Source organism: Natator depressus, chromosome 18 (assembly GCF_965152275.1).
Source record: "Natator depressus isolate rNatDep1 chromosome 18, rNatDep2.hap1, whole genome shotgun sequence".
Lineage (NCBI taxonomy): Eukaryota > Metazoa > Chordata > Testudines > Cheloniidae > Natator > Natator depressus.
Window position 1 is genome coordinate 4,940,005 of NC_134251.1, and position 16,737 is coordinate 4,956,741.

Sequence of the window (16,737 nt, forward strand, 5' to 3'; positions counted from 1 at the left end):
CAGCTTCTCGTCCACTGTCACCCCTAGGTCCTTTTCCGCAGAACTGCTGCCTAGCCATTCGGTCCCTAGTCTGTAGTGGTGCATTGGATTCTTCCATCCTAAGTGCAGGACCCTGCACTTATCCTTATTGAACCTCATCAGATTTCTTTTGGCCCAATCCTCCAATTTGTCTAGGTCCTTCTGTATCCTATCCCTCCCCTCCAGCGTATCTACCACTCCTCCCAGTTTAGTATCATCTGCAAATTTGCTGAGAGTGCAATCCACACCATCCTCCAGATCATTTATGAAGATATTGAACAAAACCGGCCCCAGGACCGACCCCTGGGGCACTCCACTTGACACCGGCTGCCAACTAGACATGGAGCCATTGATCACTACCCGTTGAGCCCGACAATCTAGCCAGCTTTCTACCCACCTTATAGTGCATTCATCTAGCCCATACTTCCTTAACTTGCTGACAAGAATACTGTGGGAGACCGTGTCAAAAGCTTTGCTAAAGTCAAGAAACAATACATCCACTGCTTTCCCTTCATCCACAGAACCAGTAATCTCATCATAAAAGGCGATTAGATTAGTCAGGCATGACCTTCCCTTGGTGAATCCATGCTGACTGTTCCTGATCACTTTCCTCTCATGTAAGTGCTTCAGGATTGATTCTTTGAGGACCTGCTCCATGATTTTTCCAGGGACTGAGGTGAGGCTGACTGGCCTGTAGTTCCCAGGATCCTCCTTCTTCCCTTTTTTAAAGATTGGCACTACATTAGCCTTTTTCCAGTCATCCGGGACTTCCCCCGTTCGCCACGAGTTTTCAAAGATAATGGCCAAGGGCTCTGCAATCACAGCCGCCAATTCCTTCAGCACTCTCGGATGTAACTCGTCCGGCCCCATGGACTTGTGCACGTCCAGCTTTTCTAAATAGTCCCTAACCACCTCTATCTCCACAGAGGGCTGGCCATCTCTTCCCCATTCTGTGATGCCCAGCGCAGCAGTCTGGGAGCTGACCTTGTTAGTGAAAACAGAGGCAAAAAAAGCATTGAGTACATTAGCTTTTTCCACATCCTCTGTCACTAGGTTGCCTCCCTCATTCAGTAAGGGGCCCACACTTTCCTTGGCTTTCTTCTTGTTGCCAACATACCTGAAGAAACCCTTCTTGTTACTCTTGACATTTCAGCCCGAGCCACGGTCCCGCTCCTGACCGTGGCTTCTGGGGGCGGGGGGGCTGAATGGGGTGACTGGGAGCATGATGTGAAAAGTTTGGGGACTACTGGACTAAAGCATATTTTCTAGCAAGGCATCCAGTCTTGATTTGAAGACATCAAGAGATGGAGAATCCATCGCTCCCTTAGATAGTTTGTTCCCATGGCTAATCACCGTCACTGTTAAATATTTGTGCCTTATTTCTAATTTGAATTTGTCTGGGTTTAGCTTTCAGTCATTGGTTCCTGTTCTGCCTTTCAGTGCTGCATTAAAGAGCCCTTTGGTACTGGTGTTTTCTCCCCATGGTGGTACTTACACACGAGGCCCCCCTGTCTTCGATACACTCAACGGGTTGCACTTGTTAAGTCTCTCACTGCAAGACACTTTCTCCAGCCCTTGCATCATTGTGGTGGCTCTTTACTACACATACTCCAATTTTTCAACACCATTTATAAAATGTGGACACCAGAACTGGATGCAGTTTTCCTGTATTGGTCTCACCAATGTCATATACAAAACGTGGTCACTTCTTTGCTTCCTACCCACTGCTCATATATCCAAGAATCACATTGGCGCTTTTTGCCACAGCATCACACTGAGAGCTCATGTTCAATGCTCGTCCACTGTAACTGCTAAATCCTTTTCAGAGTCACTGCTTTCCAGGATATAGTTCCCCAGTCTGTAAGGATGGCCTGTATTCTCTCTTCCTAGATATGCAACTTTGCATTTGGTTGTCTTAAATTACATTTTGTTTGAATGGCCCCAGTTACCAAGCGAATTTGTTCACATGTCCTGCCCACATCATTATTCACCACTACACCAATCTTCGTCCCCAGATTTTTGTCAGCAATGATTGTATGTTTACTTCCAGATCATTGATGAAAATGTTGAAGAGCTTCAGGTACCCCAGGTACCTACAGAACCCCGCTAGAAACACCTCAATGATGACTCCCTATCGACAGCAGTCTCTTGTGATCTGTCAGTTAGCCAGTTCTCTGTTGATATTGAGTAGAGCTAATTATTTAATCAGAATGTTGTGTGCTACTAACTCAAAATGCTTCACAAAACCCTTAGTAACCTTTTATCAACCAAACTTTTAATCTCATAAAAGAATGAAACCAGCTTTGTTTGAGAAGACCTATTTTCTGTAAAGCCTTGTTGACTGGCATTAATTACATTCCTATCCTTCAGTTTGCTGAGTTGAATCCTGTATCAGCATTTCCATTATTTTGCCCAGGACAGATGTCAGGCTAGCCAGCCTATAGTTAATGGGTCATTCCACTTGCCCTTTTTGTCTATTGGCTCAGTACTGTATTAGCACTTTATCAGTCTTCTGGAATTTCCCTGGGATTCCAAGATGTATGAAAAGTTTATCTGCATAACAGAGATCTCCTCAGCCAACTTTTTAGGACCCCTCAGTGCAAGTTACCCAGGCCTGATGATTTTAAAAATCTGTATCCCATCGCATATGTCATCTAGCATCCTCCTGAGTTACTAATGTACCACATGAGGATGATGAAATACTTTCCAGTACAAGTCCATCATCCTGCTTCTTTCCAAGTACAGAACAGAAATATTTATTGACTGCTTCTGCATCATTATTAACAATTTTATCATCTCCATCTAGTAATAGGTCTCCATCATTGCTGGGATTTCTTTTTTCCTAATATACTTAAACTCCTGCTTATTGTCCTTAGCGCTTCCCTTATTTTTCCCTAATGTCCTTCGCTTCCCTTATCAATTTTCATCACTTCATAACTTCTAATTTTTATCTCTTACTCCTTTTCCACCATTTGTTATGTATTGCTTATTTCTTTCTAATTGCTGCCTTTATTTCACACTGATCCAGGATGTCAAAAAAAAGTATCATCTTTTTTTTTTTTGATTGTGGAATTGTGGCTTTTTGGCCCTGTAATAAACTCTTCTTAAAGCACTCCCAATTTTCCTTCATATCTTTCTAAATTTTGCTCATAATTTTCCTCAATTTTGGGAAACTAGCCCTGGTGTAGCCCCTAGTTCAGTATATAGGTTACTGACATGAGCTGGAAATAAAACCTTGGTCTTGACCCCCTGCATGCTGCTCCACGAATGGACAGAGCTGATCCTGTTTTCCCCCCGGCTTGGTGTCCTTGTGTATGTGGCTAAATTGTGCAATGGATTCCACTCACGTTTGTGTTCACACTGTTACTTGTTACTATTGAAGTAAATGTGCCTGCAGGGAAGATGCATCAGAGAGAGGACAATTGCCAATTATTTAGTATTATGATTTAATCTGTGAAACAGACACATCGCTGATCAGTCAGTGCAGGGCGGCTTTGCTGCTGGGATGGCTCTTATTTACCTGGATACTCAGTGTAGAGAGGTGTCCGGCGGAGTGAGGCTTTGGCGGAAGCAGGTGGGATGGGGCTGAACGGTTCCCATGTTCCATAGCCAGTGGGTAGGAGTTAGGTTGCATGTATTGTGGCTTTACTGCCTGGCTGCTAGAGGCGGATGCTGTACAGGCAAATATAAAGCAAGTGCTCTTAGATCTCTGCTGTGCCTCCATGCAGTCCAAGCAGCCTCTAGCGATCATGGCTAGGCCTTGTTCCCTCCCATCTGGGATTGCCAGGGAGGGAGGTAACACAGCTTCGGACACCAGGAACGGAGAGGGAGGCAGCTCATGTCTGGCAGCTTTGGCCCCGCTGTGCTGGGGCCTCACAAACCAGTCGGGTGACTCTAGAAGCCTAGGTGGGATCCATCCATTCTCTGGCAGGAGCCCGTGGTTGGGCATGGAGGGGATGGAGCAGGGCATGGGTGCGTTGAGACTGGAAGGGCTGAGGGATCCCTCTCCAGCCCAAGTCTCTCGGGAAAGCGTCACCTGCAGGAGCTGGATTCTTCTCATGCACACTTTGGATCACTGCTGCTCGTGGTGGCTTCTGGCCCTCCCAGAGTCTCCTGCCCCCATGTGCCCTTGTCCTTCAGCATGGGGAGCTGGGAGCGAGTGGAAAGCTACAATCTCTCTCATCCCCGTGAATACGCAGCCCCTTCCCCAGGAGTCCTTTCCTCCCCCAGGGGAATGGGCGGATTCTAGATGGGAAACGCTATCCTGGTTCGAAAGAACTCTCCTTTCATTATTTGGCCCAACGTTCCTTTGCTCTGCTGCTGTGCCACGAGCGCTGGTGTGCCCCCTGTGGTGTATTACACCTGCAGCAAGGATTCCACTTGCCCCCGCATCCCCAGTGGTGCCTGGAGATGTCCTTCTGGTCTGGGAAATGAACTGTCTGAGGGGAGGTGGCTCATGAGAACACCTCTTTTTCTGAAGTGGAAATGCTGGAGAATCCCTCCCCTGAATAGACTGCAATTGCCTGGCAAAGGTCTAGGACAGTGGTTCTCAACCAGGGGTATGTAGAGATCTTACAGGGTGACATCAGCTCATCTAGATATTTGCCTGGTTTTACAGCAGGCTATGTAAAAACACTAGTGAAGTCGATACAGATGAAAATTCCATACAGACAATGACTTGTTTACCCTGCTCTGTATACTATCCACTGAAATGTACGTACACTATTTATATCAAGTTGATTTATTTTATAATTATATGGTATGAATTAAAAACTCAGCAGTTTTTTAGTAGTAGTTTAGCTGTGCCACTTTTGTATTATGTCCGATTTTGAAAGCAAATAGTTTGTGAGGTGAGACTTGGGGCTACGCCAGACAAATCAGACTCCTGAAAGGGGTACAGTAGTCAGGAAAGGTTGAGAGCCAATGGTCTAGGAGACTGTTGCAGGAACTACTCTAAACTAAACAATCCTTTATTTCAAAGCTGCTCTCCCTTTGGAGTGATCATTTGCATTCCCATATCCACTTCAAAAGTCCGTCTGAGCCTAATGGGAATGACTGCTGTGGCCAGTCATATCTCCTTCTGCAGCCCAGCATCATGGATGGAGTATTTTGCGGGAGAGGGAGGATTGCATCTTGCTACGCTGAGAAGACAGTGACACCATTAGCTGCAGGTATGACATATACCCAGAAAGGCCCACAGCAGGTTTGTACGTTTTAGCAAGAACATGAGCTTCCAAAATTGCAAAAGTAATTAAAGATGCTCCCCTCGGCCTCATGGCTTTACCTAATGGAGCAATCCAGACGCCTTGGCTGTGACAGCTGCTTTAGTGGACTTTTTCAACTGTAAAATCGGAAGCGTGGTTGTGGATAAAATGGCACATACTGGATACTGTGCAATGGATTCCACTCTGGCTTGTGTTCACACTGTTTGTTACTATTGAAATAAATGTGTCTACAGGGGAAATGCATGTGACCCAGTGATAAATAGCAAATGCTGGATACTATGGCCAGTGTGTGTGTGTGTGATGCCCTGTACCCTTGCGGGCCAGTCCTTGCAGGAGGATAAAGGCAGCAGGAGCTCTCATAAGAGCTGGCCACTGGTAAAGCAGCCAGGCCTGATTTGGGTGGATTTGATTCCTGTTTGGAAACATCAAATACTAAACTGATACTGATGATGTGTAACAATGTTCACTCACCCTTGGAGTGCCTCCTTGTGGCTGCATTTAGGGATTAGCCCCTTTCAGGTCAAAAGCCCCGCTCTTCTAACAGTTGCTCACATCGTAACCCCCCACTCCCACCCTGTTCTCCAGAACTCTCAGTGCTCCTTCATGACTCAGCCCGCTGGCCAGATCACTGTATAGTCCTCCCCTTCCAGGGGATCCAGGTGCCACTGGATCTGTGGTCCGCATGCCATTCTGGACAGTCTTCCAGCCCAAGGCCAGGTCTTGTCACTTTCCCACTGGCTGGTAGGGGAATCTGGGCCCAGGCACAGTCTGCTTACTCCCAAGCGTTGTCGCTATTTCCAGGGACTCCATCCTACTTCCCTGCTCTGTCTTTTGTTTCCCCTACCTCTGGATTTACCAGTCCAAACTCCCTTCTCCCCAGGAGTGACTGCAGACTACTTCCCCTGCAGCCCCCTTCTGTTCTAAGCTTCTCTCTTTATACAAGCCCATCCTGCTCCTCCTAGCTGAACTTCATCCTCCATTAGGCTTTATTAGTTCCTGGCTCTCCTCCAGGTGTTGCATGTAAGGTTAATTGACCTAATATAACCTGCTCTGCCTTGTTTGGGTGGACACCCCATTGCATGATGGTTACCAATTAACAGTTATGACATGCACACAGTTGGCAAGGGAGGCTAAAGGTATCAATGGAAAACATGGCCAGTGGAGTAAAGGACAATAAGGAGGATTTTTTTGGGGGGGGTGTATATCAGGAACACAAAAAAAATCCTAGCAAGGGGGTAGATCTGTTACTTGTTAGAAATGGTCAAATTGTCAATAATGATGCAGAAAAGCAAGACGTGCTCAATAAATTCTTTATATATTCATAAAGAACCTGGCTGGCGTGTACACATCTTGCAGTAATAATGAAATACTTTATTTCCTGATAGTATCTAAGGAGGATGTGAAACAGCGACTACTAAACATCTTTAAATTGGCAGGACCCAGATAACTTGCATCTAAGAGTTTTTGATAAGAATTGGCAGAGGACCTCTTTGAGCCATTGATGTTGATATTCAACAAATCTTGGAATCCTGAGGAAGTTCCAGAGGACAGGTTAAAAACTAATACTCTGCCAATATTTAACAAGCATAAATGGGATGTCCCAGGTAACTATAGGCCAGTTAACCTGACATAGATACTATGCAAAATCATGGAACAGCTGATGCAGGATGCAGTCAGTAAAGAATTAAAGGATGGTAGAAGAAGTAATGCCAGTCAGTATGGTTTTATGGAAAATAGGTCTCGACAGACAAATTTGAAATTGACTTTGATATCACAGGTTTAATCGATAAAGGTAACACTGACATACTAGTACTTCAGCATGGCACTAGACTGCCTGCCACGAGCGTTCTGATGATGAGTTAACATAAAATAAATGCAGCATATATTAAATCGATTAAAAACTGATATCTTAAGAAATTACTGTAAATGTGGAATCATCGTTCAACAGGTATGTTTCTAATGTGGCTTGAATTTGCAGGCAATACAAAAACTGGCAGTGTGATAAACAATGATGAGGACAGGTCATTTATACAGGATGATCAGGGTCACTTGGTAAGTTGAGCTCACTTTAACGACACGTGTGTTAATACAGCCAAATGGGGTGTCATTCATCTAGGAATAAAGCTTACTGGATGCGGGCTGTATCCTGGAAAGCAGTGACTCTGAAAGGGATTTGGGTCATGATGGGTAACCAGCTGAGCATGAGCTCCCAGTGCAATGTGGTGGCCAAGAGGGCTAATGGGTTCCTGATCTGTAAGCAGGAAAATACCGAGTAGAAGCGGGGAGATGGCATTACCATTGTATATGACATTAATGAGACCACAGCCAGTTCTGGTGTCCACACTTCAAAGGGGATGTTGAAAAAATTGGAGAAGATTCAGAAAAGAGCTACAAGAATGACTCAAAGTCTGGAAATCCTGTCTTATAATGTGGGTGAGGTAATATCTTTTATTGGACCAACTTCTGCTGATGAAAGACAAGCTTTTGAGCTTATATAGAGCTCTTCTTCAGGTCAGCTGGTCTCTTTCACTAACAGAAGTTGATCCAGTAAAAGAGATTACCTCATCCACTTTGTCTCTCTAATATCCTGGAAACAACACTGCGGACTGCCTTAAAATGACATACTGAAGTAGCTTCTCCAGAAGGTTAAGTGATGACGTGATCATGGTTTATAAATACCTACAGGGGAAGAAGGTTGCTGATGGTAGAGAGTTCTTTAATTTAGTAAACAGTGGCAGAACAAGATGGAGTGGCTGGAGGCAGAAGCTAGACGAATTTGGGCAAGTAAAAAGGCACACTTTTTAACAGTGTGGATAATTAACCACTGGAACCTTTCCGATAAGTCTGGGAACACTGAGGAAGGTCCCGGAGATTGGAAGATGGCTAGGTGTTGTGCCAGTGTTTTTAAAAAGGGTAAATGGAATGACCTGGGTAATCATGGGTTTGCCAGTCTGATTACGACCCTGGGTGAGAGGATGGAGCAGCTGATATGGGACATTTAATAAAGTATTAAAGGAGGGTAACATAATTAATGCCATGGATTTATGGGAAATAGATCCTATCAAACTAACTTGATACCATTTTTTGACAGGATGACGGGTTCGATTGATAAAGGTCCTAGTGTTGATATAATTCTATCAGATGTGTGGTTGCCTAGTCAAACAACATTTTGTTTAAAATAGGAAGATATAAGATGAATATGGCACATGTTAAATGGATTCGTAACTGGTAGGTCTTAATGTAATTGTAAACAGGGAATTGTCATTGGAGGGGAGGGCTTGTAGTGGGGTGCCAAAGGGTTTGGTTCTTGGCCCTACACTATTCAACATATTTATCAATGCCTTGGAAGACTATGTAAAATCATCGCTGATAAAGTGTGCGGAGGACACAAAGATGGAAGGAGTGGTAAATAACGAAGAGAACAAGTCATTGCTACAGAGTGATCTGATCGCCTGGTAAGCTGGGTGGGAAGCAAACAACGTGTGTTTTAATACAGCCAAATGTAAAGTTATACTTCTAGGGACAAAGAATGTAGGCCATGCTCTATCTGGTGAAGCAGTGACTCTGCCAAGAAAAAATAGGGATCATGGTGGATAGTCAGCTGAGCATGAGCTCTCAGTGCATCACCGTGGCCAAAGGGGCCAATGCAATCCTTGGATGTCTAAACAGGGGAATACCGAGTAGGAAGGTTCTAGTTGTATTTGGCACTGGTGCAATTGCTGCTGGGATACTGCATCCAGTTCTGGTGTCCACGGCTCAAGAAGGATGTTGATAAATTGGAGAGGGTTTAGCGAAGAGCCATGACAACGATTAAAGGATTAGAAAACCTGCCTTATAGTGATAGACTCAAGGAGCTCCATCTATTAGCTTAACAAAGAGGAGGTTAAGAGGTGACTTGAACACACTTGGCTATCCAAGGCCAGACGGGATCACTGTGATCACTTAGTCTGACCCCCTTTATGTCATTGGCCAGAGACCTGCCCCAAAATAAATCCTAGACCAAGTACCTACATGGGGAACAAATATTCCAAATGGGCTCTGTAGTCTGGCAGAGAAAGGTATAACACGATTAATGGCTGGAAGTTGAAGCTAGACAAACTGAGTGGAAATAAGGCATCAGTTTTTAACAATGAGAGTAAGCACTGCAGTAATTTACCAAGGGTTGTGCTGGATTCTCCATAATGCAATTTTTGAATGAAAATTGGATTTTTTTCCTAAAAGATCTGCTCTAGGAATTATCTGGGGGAAGGTTTATGGCCTGTGTTATACAGGCGGTCAGACTAGATAAGAGTGGTTCCTTTTGGACTTACAAAAAATAATCAGAGATTCTCATATTTTATCAAATATAATTCCAAGTCATGACATGTCACTCAAATTGCCTAACATAAAGAATTTACTGGGAAAAGAATTCTGAGTTGAATTTTATTTGCTGCATTTCAACTGTGCATGTTCTTGCTGGGAGGAGTGTCTTACAGAACTAATATTTCAATAGAAATACGCATCTTAAACAAGATATTTTGGTTTAAAAGTGTTCACTAATAAAACTATTGTAGTATGGCTGTAAAGTGCTTGTAAAACTGCAGCCAAGCAGGGTGAGACTTTTCTGTGAACAGTTTACGTGTTCAGGTCAGCTGAAGGCATTCATGAATTTTCAGAGTAACAGCCGTGTTAGTCTGTATTCACAAAAAGAAAAGGAGGACTTGTGGCACCTTAGAGACTAACCAATTTATTTGCGCATGAGCTTTCGTGAGCTACGTGATGCATCCGATGAAGTGAGCTGTAGCTCACGAAAGCTCATGCTCAAATAAATTGGTTAGTCTCTAAGGTGCCACAAGTCCTCCTTTTCTTTATTCATGAATTTGGCACACAGTTTTGGCTGGGAAAAAGGAGGGGGAATTTTTCTGGAAAAGTCAATGGTTTTTTGTTTTGAAATTTAGCTAGATTCAGGGGGGGTGGAAGGAAACGAAAACAAAATGAAATGTTTTGTTCAACCCCAAAACCTTTTTCCCTGTTTGCTCAGTTTGAGGGCTAAAACCGATCTGTTGTTTGCCCAGCCACAAACCCTCCAGCGTCTGCTGTCGGATGCTACCTCCTATTTGCGACTGAAGGAGCCTCTCAGAGGGGATGATGCAGGTAGGGTTGCCAGGCATGTGGCTTTTGATCAGAAAACTGGGCTGTTAAAAGTCCGGTCGGCAGTGCAGCGGGGCTAAGACAGGCTCCCTGCCTGCCTGGCTTCGTGCAGTTCCCCAAAGCGGCCAGCATGTCCGGCCCTTAGGTGCAGGGATGATCAGGGAAGCTCTAAGTGCTACCTCTGCCCCCAGTGCTTGCTCTGCATCTCCCATTGACTAGGAACTGTGGCCAATGGGAGCTGCGGGGGCGGTACTGCCTGGCTGTGCCTCTGCCTAGGGGCCAGACATGCTGGCCGCTTCTGGGAGCAGCGTGGAGCCAGGGCAGGCAAGGAGCCTGCCTTAGCCCTGCTGTGTCACCAACCTGAGGTAAGTGCTGCCCGGCTGGAGCCCGCACCCTGAACCCCCTGCCCCAGGGCAGAACCCACTGCTGACCAGAGCCCGAACCCCCACCTCAGGTCAGAACCCCCTCCTGCACCCAAACTCCCTCCCGGAGCCCCCTCCTCATCCTAACTCCCCCAGGCCCCAACCCACCCCGCTACCCCAGCCCAGTGAAAATGAGTAAGGGTGGGGTAGAGCGAGCGATGGAGGGAGGGGGGCTCGTGTGAGTGGGGGCAGGGCCTCAGAAGGAGTGGGGCGGGGAAAGGGTGTTTGGTTTTGTGCAATGAAAAAGTTGGCAACCCTAGCACGCAGAACCAGGTTTGCAAGATGCAGAAGCATGACGTCATTGTGCTGCCGCCACTCCAGAGGGCGTCCGTGGCGTGGTGGGCTAAGCGAGGTGCACTGCTGGCTTGATCTCAGTGGTTTTGTGATCCGGAGTCGGGAGCAGTCTTTTCTAACGGCTCTATATGGTTGGATTTCTATACAGAGCTGGGTCGCACGCTTTGCTTCTCCATCTCTGGTAGCTGTATTGGTCTTTGGCCAGGCTGCATGTAAAGCCTCTGGCAATGTGTTTGTAAGGCGCAGAGCTGAAGGGGGAAGGGTTTGAACTGGGGCTGCTGCTCAAAGCTTTGGGCTCCTTGTCAGTGAAGAACTCCACCAGTGCTGTTGGAACAGATTGTATACTGGGGGTGCTAAGAGCCATTGAACTGAACTGTAAACACAGTCTATGACAGAAACCACTGGAACTAGGGGTGCTGCACCCCTAGTTCCAGCCCCCCTGCACTCTGAGATAGAAGCGAAAAGGGCTGTAGTTGATTCTCTGTCCCTCGGAATGGTTACGTCTTTCTCAAAAAGAGCTGCTCTAGTTTAAACAAAGCTATTGGACTGGAAGCAGGAATTAATTCAGGGAAGTCCTGTGGTCTGTGCTAGGTAGGAGGTCGGACAAGGTGATTGCAAATCATAGATTTGTAATTCCCAAGCCAGAGGGACCACTGTGATCATCTAGTCTGCAGTGCTGTATAACACAGGCCAGAGACCTGCCGCAAAATAATTCCTAGAGTAGATCTGTGAGGAAAAAAGTCCGGTCTTGATTTAAAAATGGCCAGTGCTGGAGAATCCACCGTAGCCCTTGGTAAATTGTTCCAGTGGTTACTTAACCTCCCTGTTAAAAACTGGTGCCTGATTTCCAGTCTGATTTTTTTGTCTAGCTTCGATTTCCAGCCACTGGATCATGTCATGGCTTTCTCTGCTAGATTGAAGAGCCCAGTGAATGGCCCCTTCTGGCCTTAAAACCTATGAATCTGTGAATTGACCTTTGTTCTCTTGATATCTTGGTTGGGCACCTCCATGCTTGGGTGGCGAGTTAGTCTTGACAGCTGGCACGACCCCAGATACACCTGTGCTGCTGAAGCTTATCCTTGTGTGTCCGGGCCTCTGAAGCTGGATCCCGAGGCTCACATACTTCCAGGATCTCTATCTGCACAGTCCCAGGGAGTCTGGACCCATGGGCAGATCAGCTCTGGGGATTTGTCCACCAGAGCCAGCTGTGGTGTGCCCCTCGAGCCCTGTCTTGTGGGACAGCTGGTCTGCTGTGCCTTGTGCAGAGCTGTGACCTCCACTTCCTCGGAGCAGTAAGGGATGAGAGCCTGTTGCCCAGCGCCTCACCCCTCTGTCCCTGTCTGGTGGTAGGGCTAGGTCAGTGTGAAGGCCGTTGCTGGGTCTGACTTGTGCAGATTGCAGGCAGGATGCTTAGAATTGCTGACCAGCTTCTGAGTGCCCATGTGCGTGTTGCACAGAGCCTTGGTTTAATAAGCCGCTGCTAGTGCAGAGCGGGCAAAGCGGCTGTACCTGGTACAGTGTCTGGAAGCACTCACCATGCCGGTGGCACCTTCTCAGAGAGCCACACCCATGCTATGTCTGGCACCGGGCCATTCCCCCAGCACATCCTCACACCCAGCTTGTGGATGAGCTTTGGAGATCTCTGAGGAGCCAAGGGGCTCAAGGCAAGCCTGGGCAGTTTCCTTTGGGAACACATTTCTGCTCTGCCTACCAGGCTGTGGTCTGTGTTAGCACCACTGTCCCTGTCAGGCAAACTTGCTAGTATTTGGCTGGGAAGTTACTGGAGGGAAGCTGTAACTGAAGTTGAAAGCCTCACTAGTTGCCAAGGTGCAGTTACCTGTCTGTCGGTGGCTGTCATTCTCCACGGCAATATGGATCTTACCTTAGGAGACTTGCCCCTCCACAGCCCCCTCTGTGTTCCCTGCTCCCCAGAGATCCCTGCATGGCTTGTGGACTGGACTGAATTCTGTACACACAGTGCTGCCCCCCAGTAGCCCTTTCCATGAAGCTTTCCCAAGCTCCCAGGTGCCTGTTGTGAATGTGTTTTCTCATGGCTGGTCCAGAATAGCTGGATATCTCTGCCTCTGCTTGAACAGGGCTCACTGCTATCTGGGAGGGTGGATTAATGTACAAGGTACCTTCTGAGGCTCACATACTTCCAGGATCTCTATCCACACAGTCCCAAGGAGTCTGGATCCATGTGCAGATCAGCTCTGGTTTGGGGATTTGTCCACCAGAGCCATCTGCGGTGTGCCCCTCCAGCCCTGTCTTGTGGGACAGCTGGTCAATGGCCAGCCTGTGCTCTGTGCAGCCCTCCACTTGCAATCGTGAGTTGCGGGTTACCAGTTCAGTTTCACCCTTGCTCCAGTTTTACTGGATTATTTTTATAACCACAAATTGCAAACCTGACCTGCTTAAATACCAACTTGCTCTAGGCGAGAAGAGTCACCCTTTAGGAATATTCAGCTAGTGGATTTTTATTATCTATAAAGCTGTGGCAACGTGTAACAAACAGGTGAAGTGATTAACCAGCCACCCAACATCTGTTTACTTGTTCCACTAGATGCGAGGAAGTGAGTGATCACTACAGTACCGTGGTGCAGCCTTCAAAGGCGAAGGGATTGTTTCAGTAGCAGAGGGTAACCGAATGCAGTCACAAGTTTGTATTCATTTAAAAAAAAACATTCGAATATTCTGGCCTTGATTCCCAGCCATTAAATGTGTGTCTGTCCACAAGTCTGGGCGTGAGCATGTGTGTGTGTACACAAGCATATTGCGTGCATGTGTGTTTGTACATCAGTGCATGTGTGTACGTACTTGTGGTAGTGTGTGCTTTGGTACTGTGCAAGTACTGCCTGTGTGTGTCTGCATGCGCACAAGCGTGTGTGTGTGGAAGTGAGAGTGCATGACTGTGCATTAGGGCATGTGATGTCCCTCTGTGTCTACGTGCCCTTTCCTTGAATCCTCCCACTGGCTCCCTAGAGCTGACTGACTCTCCCCTCCCTGCTCAGTTAGAAGCAAGTGTGTGTGGAGAGATTATGGGAGGCGGTTAGGCTGGTGACACCCCTCCTCACCCCCCAGAGCAGCTTTCAGGCCCCAAGGGTTCTCCGTGAATAGCCAGGTAGGGGTTATGACAAGAGGGTTTATTATGGTGCTTAATGAACCAGGGAGCTGCCCAAGCAACTTCTCCTCCTATAAGTCTCTCCATTCAGGCCTTGTAATGAGGGCGCGACGCAGGCACCCTGATCTCCACTGCACTGTAAAGCCACCTGGGAAGTTACTTTCCCGGCCGCAGCTTCTCCGTGCAGCTGGCTTGGCATAACTCAGCAAAGCCGTCTCCCCGGGGAGCCCCATTCTTAGCGTGGCAGCAGCCGCATTCCAGAGGCAGTTCGCTTTATGTGCAGACAGATTCCGCCTGCTCCGGGGAGGAGCAGCACTCGGTCGTAGTAAATCATGAAGTGAAAAGCTGCCGGTGGCTGGGTGGCTCTGAACTCTTCCCTCCACCTGACTCCACAAGTGTTCCTACACTTCTGATGTGGATTGCGGGGAAAGAGGCTTTCCTGTCACAGCACACCCACATCTCCCAGGTGTGGGCAGTGGTATTCTCTCCCTTCCCCCCTTTGATTTCCTGCAGCCGAAAAGCTGATGGGCAGGAACTGGTAAGATGGAGCTGTTAAGTTCTGGAGAGCTCCCAATGCAATGCCAGGAAATAGCCCATGGATAGGCAGGTCTGCAGAACATGAGGGCCCCTAGCTCTTGCCCTACAAAGCTGTAGGGGGAAGCTCCAGGAGCCAGGGGCAGGGTGTACATGGGATGAGCCCTCACTCGGGGAATCCATGGGAGCTGCAGTGTGGCCATTCTCCAGGTGAGAGAGCCACGTTTCTCCATTCAGGTGGGCTCTGGGCCTTCTGAGATTGAATCTTTCCGACTCTTTCTTCGTCTCCGGTTCAGAGCAGCAGCGTGGAGTGTGAGCTGAAGATGGTAATTGGTGTCAAGTAAGCGTAGCTCCCATAGAAACACATGATCATAGGCGCCAACTTCTCCTGGCGCCGGTGGGTGCTCACGGCCCCCCGGCCCCACCCCGATTCTGCCCCTGCCCCTATTGACTCCTTTCCCCCAAATCCCTGCCCCAGCCCTGCTTCTTCCCTACCTCCTCCCCTGAGCGCGCCATCTTCCTTCTCCTCCCCCTCCCTTCCAGAGCTTGTTATGCCGCGAAACAGCTGGGATGAGAAGCAGGGATGGCGGCGGTGATGAACTGGGGCGGGGAGCTGCTAGTAGGTGCAGAGCACCCACCAATTTTTTCCCCATGGGTGCTCCAGCCCGGGAGCACCCACAGAGTCGGCACCTATGCACATGATCGCTTTGTACACCCCTGTGCAGAGCCCAGAGTCTGTGCTGAGCAGGATTCTTATTCAGTCTGTTTACCCCAGTATTCTGGCCAAGCTTCCCTTTGGGCAAATGCACTCTCCTTACCTGCAGTTTCAGTTGGGTACAGTGCTCTTTACTTCTTTCCTAAACTCTCGTGTAGTCTTGGCATGCCCGATAAAACTGCTGCCATGCTCCACTCCAGAGGTGGCTGCATTTCAGTGGTGGATGTTTTCTCCCAGAGGGATTTGGCACTGGATATCATGATGATGGGTGCAGTACAAGGAGCCTGAATAGAACAAAACAGAATGAAATAATGGAAAGTACTAAACTAGTGTGAAGTCTTATTATTTCCCTTGCAGGCTGTCTGGTATGGAGCTCAGCATGTCCAAGGAGAACAGCTAGATGCTCAAATGCAGCACCTGGAACACACCTGCAGGGCGTGAACAAAGAGCATGATGCTTTCTCATCTGCTTTTATAGTGCAGAACTTGATATGCAGAGTCTGGTTAGCTCTGAGATTGTGAATGGTGTCAGTGAAAGGGGAATTGTATGTGAGGTGCATTCTCTGGCATGCTCTGAGAGCATAAACTCTTTCGGTCTTGGTCAGATTTACAGCTGGTTCCAGAGTCACGGCTGAAGTTCTAAAGGTCACTGGTGGGTGCCTCAGTTTCCCTGTCTGTAAAATGGGGACAGTGATCTTGCCCTACTTTTGTGTCATGCATTGGATGGAAAGTGCTAGATCAGTGACAAGTCTTGGCTGGCGTTAATGAGCATTGAAGTGGGTTTGAAAATGTTGGCAAAACTGTTTTCTTGATTGAAAATTTCCTCAAGTGTGCGATGGGATTTCCAGTCAGTGAGAGAGATGGCCAGAATAGCCTGGTGATTAAAGCATTTATCGCCGATATGGGGGTTCAGTTCCCTGTGATGAACAGGGGTAGAGCAAGGGTTTAGAAGGCTACAAATCAGACTCTGGCTTTCTGGTTGGAGCCGTTCCACTTTGTATCACTAATTATTCGCTGACCAGGGAGACAGATGGACTCTCTGGTCTGGTGGTACGGGGACTCACCGGGGATGTGGGAGACTCATTTCCAAGGCCTGGTCTACACTACAAAGTTAGATAGACATGTAGCATCTTACCTCAACCTAATAATGTCCACACTACAGCCTTGTCCCGCCAATGTAAGTGCCCTGCTACACCGACATTACTCTACCTCCACGAGAGGCATAGAGCTTATGTCAGTGTAGTTAGGGCAGCACAGTGTCTGTCTAGACACCGGGGTT

At 47.5% G+C, this 16,737-nt stretch overlaps 1 protein-coding gene across 6 annotated transcripts in view; it reads left to right on the forward strand.

Annotated features, from left to right (window-relative positions):
- The window catches only part of EPHB2 (EPH receptor B2), a 270,415-nt gene that overhangs the window by 37,258 nt on the left and 216,420 nt on the right, over nt 1-16,737 (forward strand). Inside the window, exon 2 of one of the 6 annotated variants that reach the window (XM_074975422.1) lies at nt 13,653-13,728. The exons of the other annotated variants lie outside the window; for them this stretch is intronic. The gene's annotated coding sequence lies outside the window, so the exon portion shown is untranslated. The remainder of the gene's footprint in view (nt 1-13,652; nt 13,729-16,737) is intronic. 6 annotated transcript variants of the gene reach the window in all.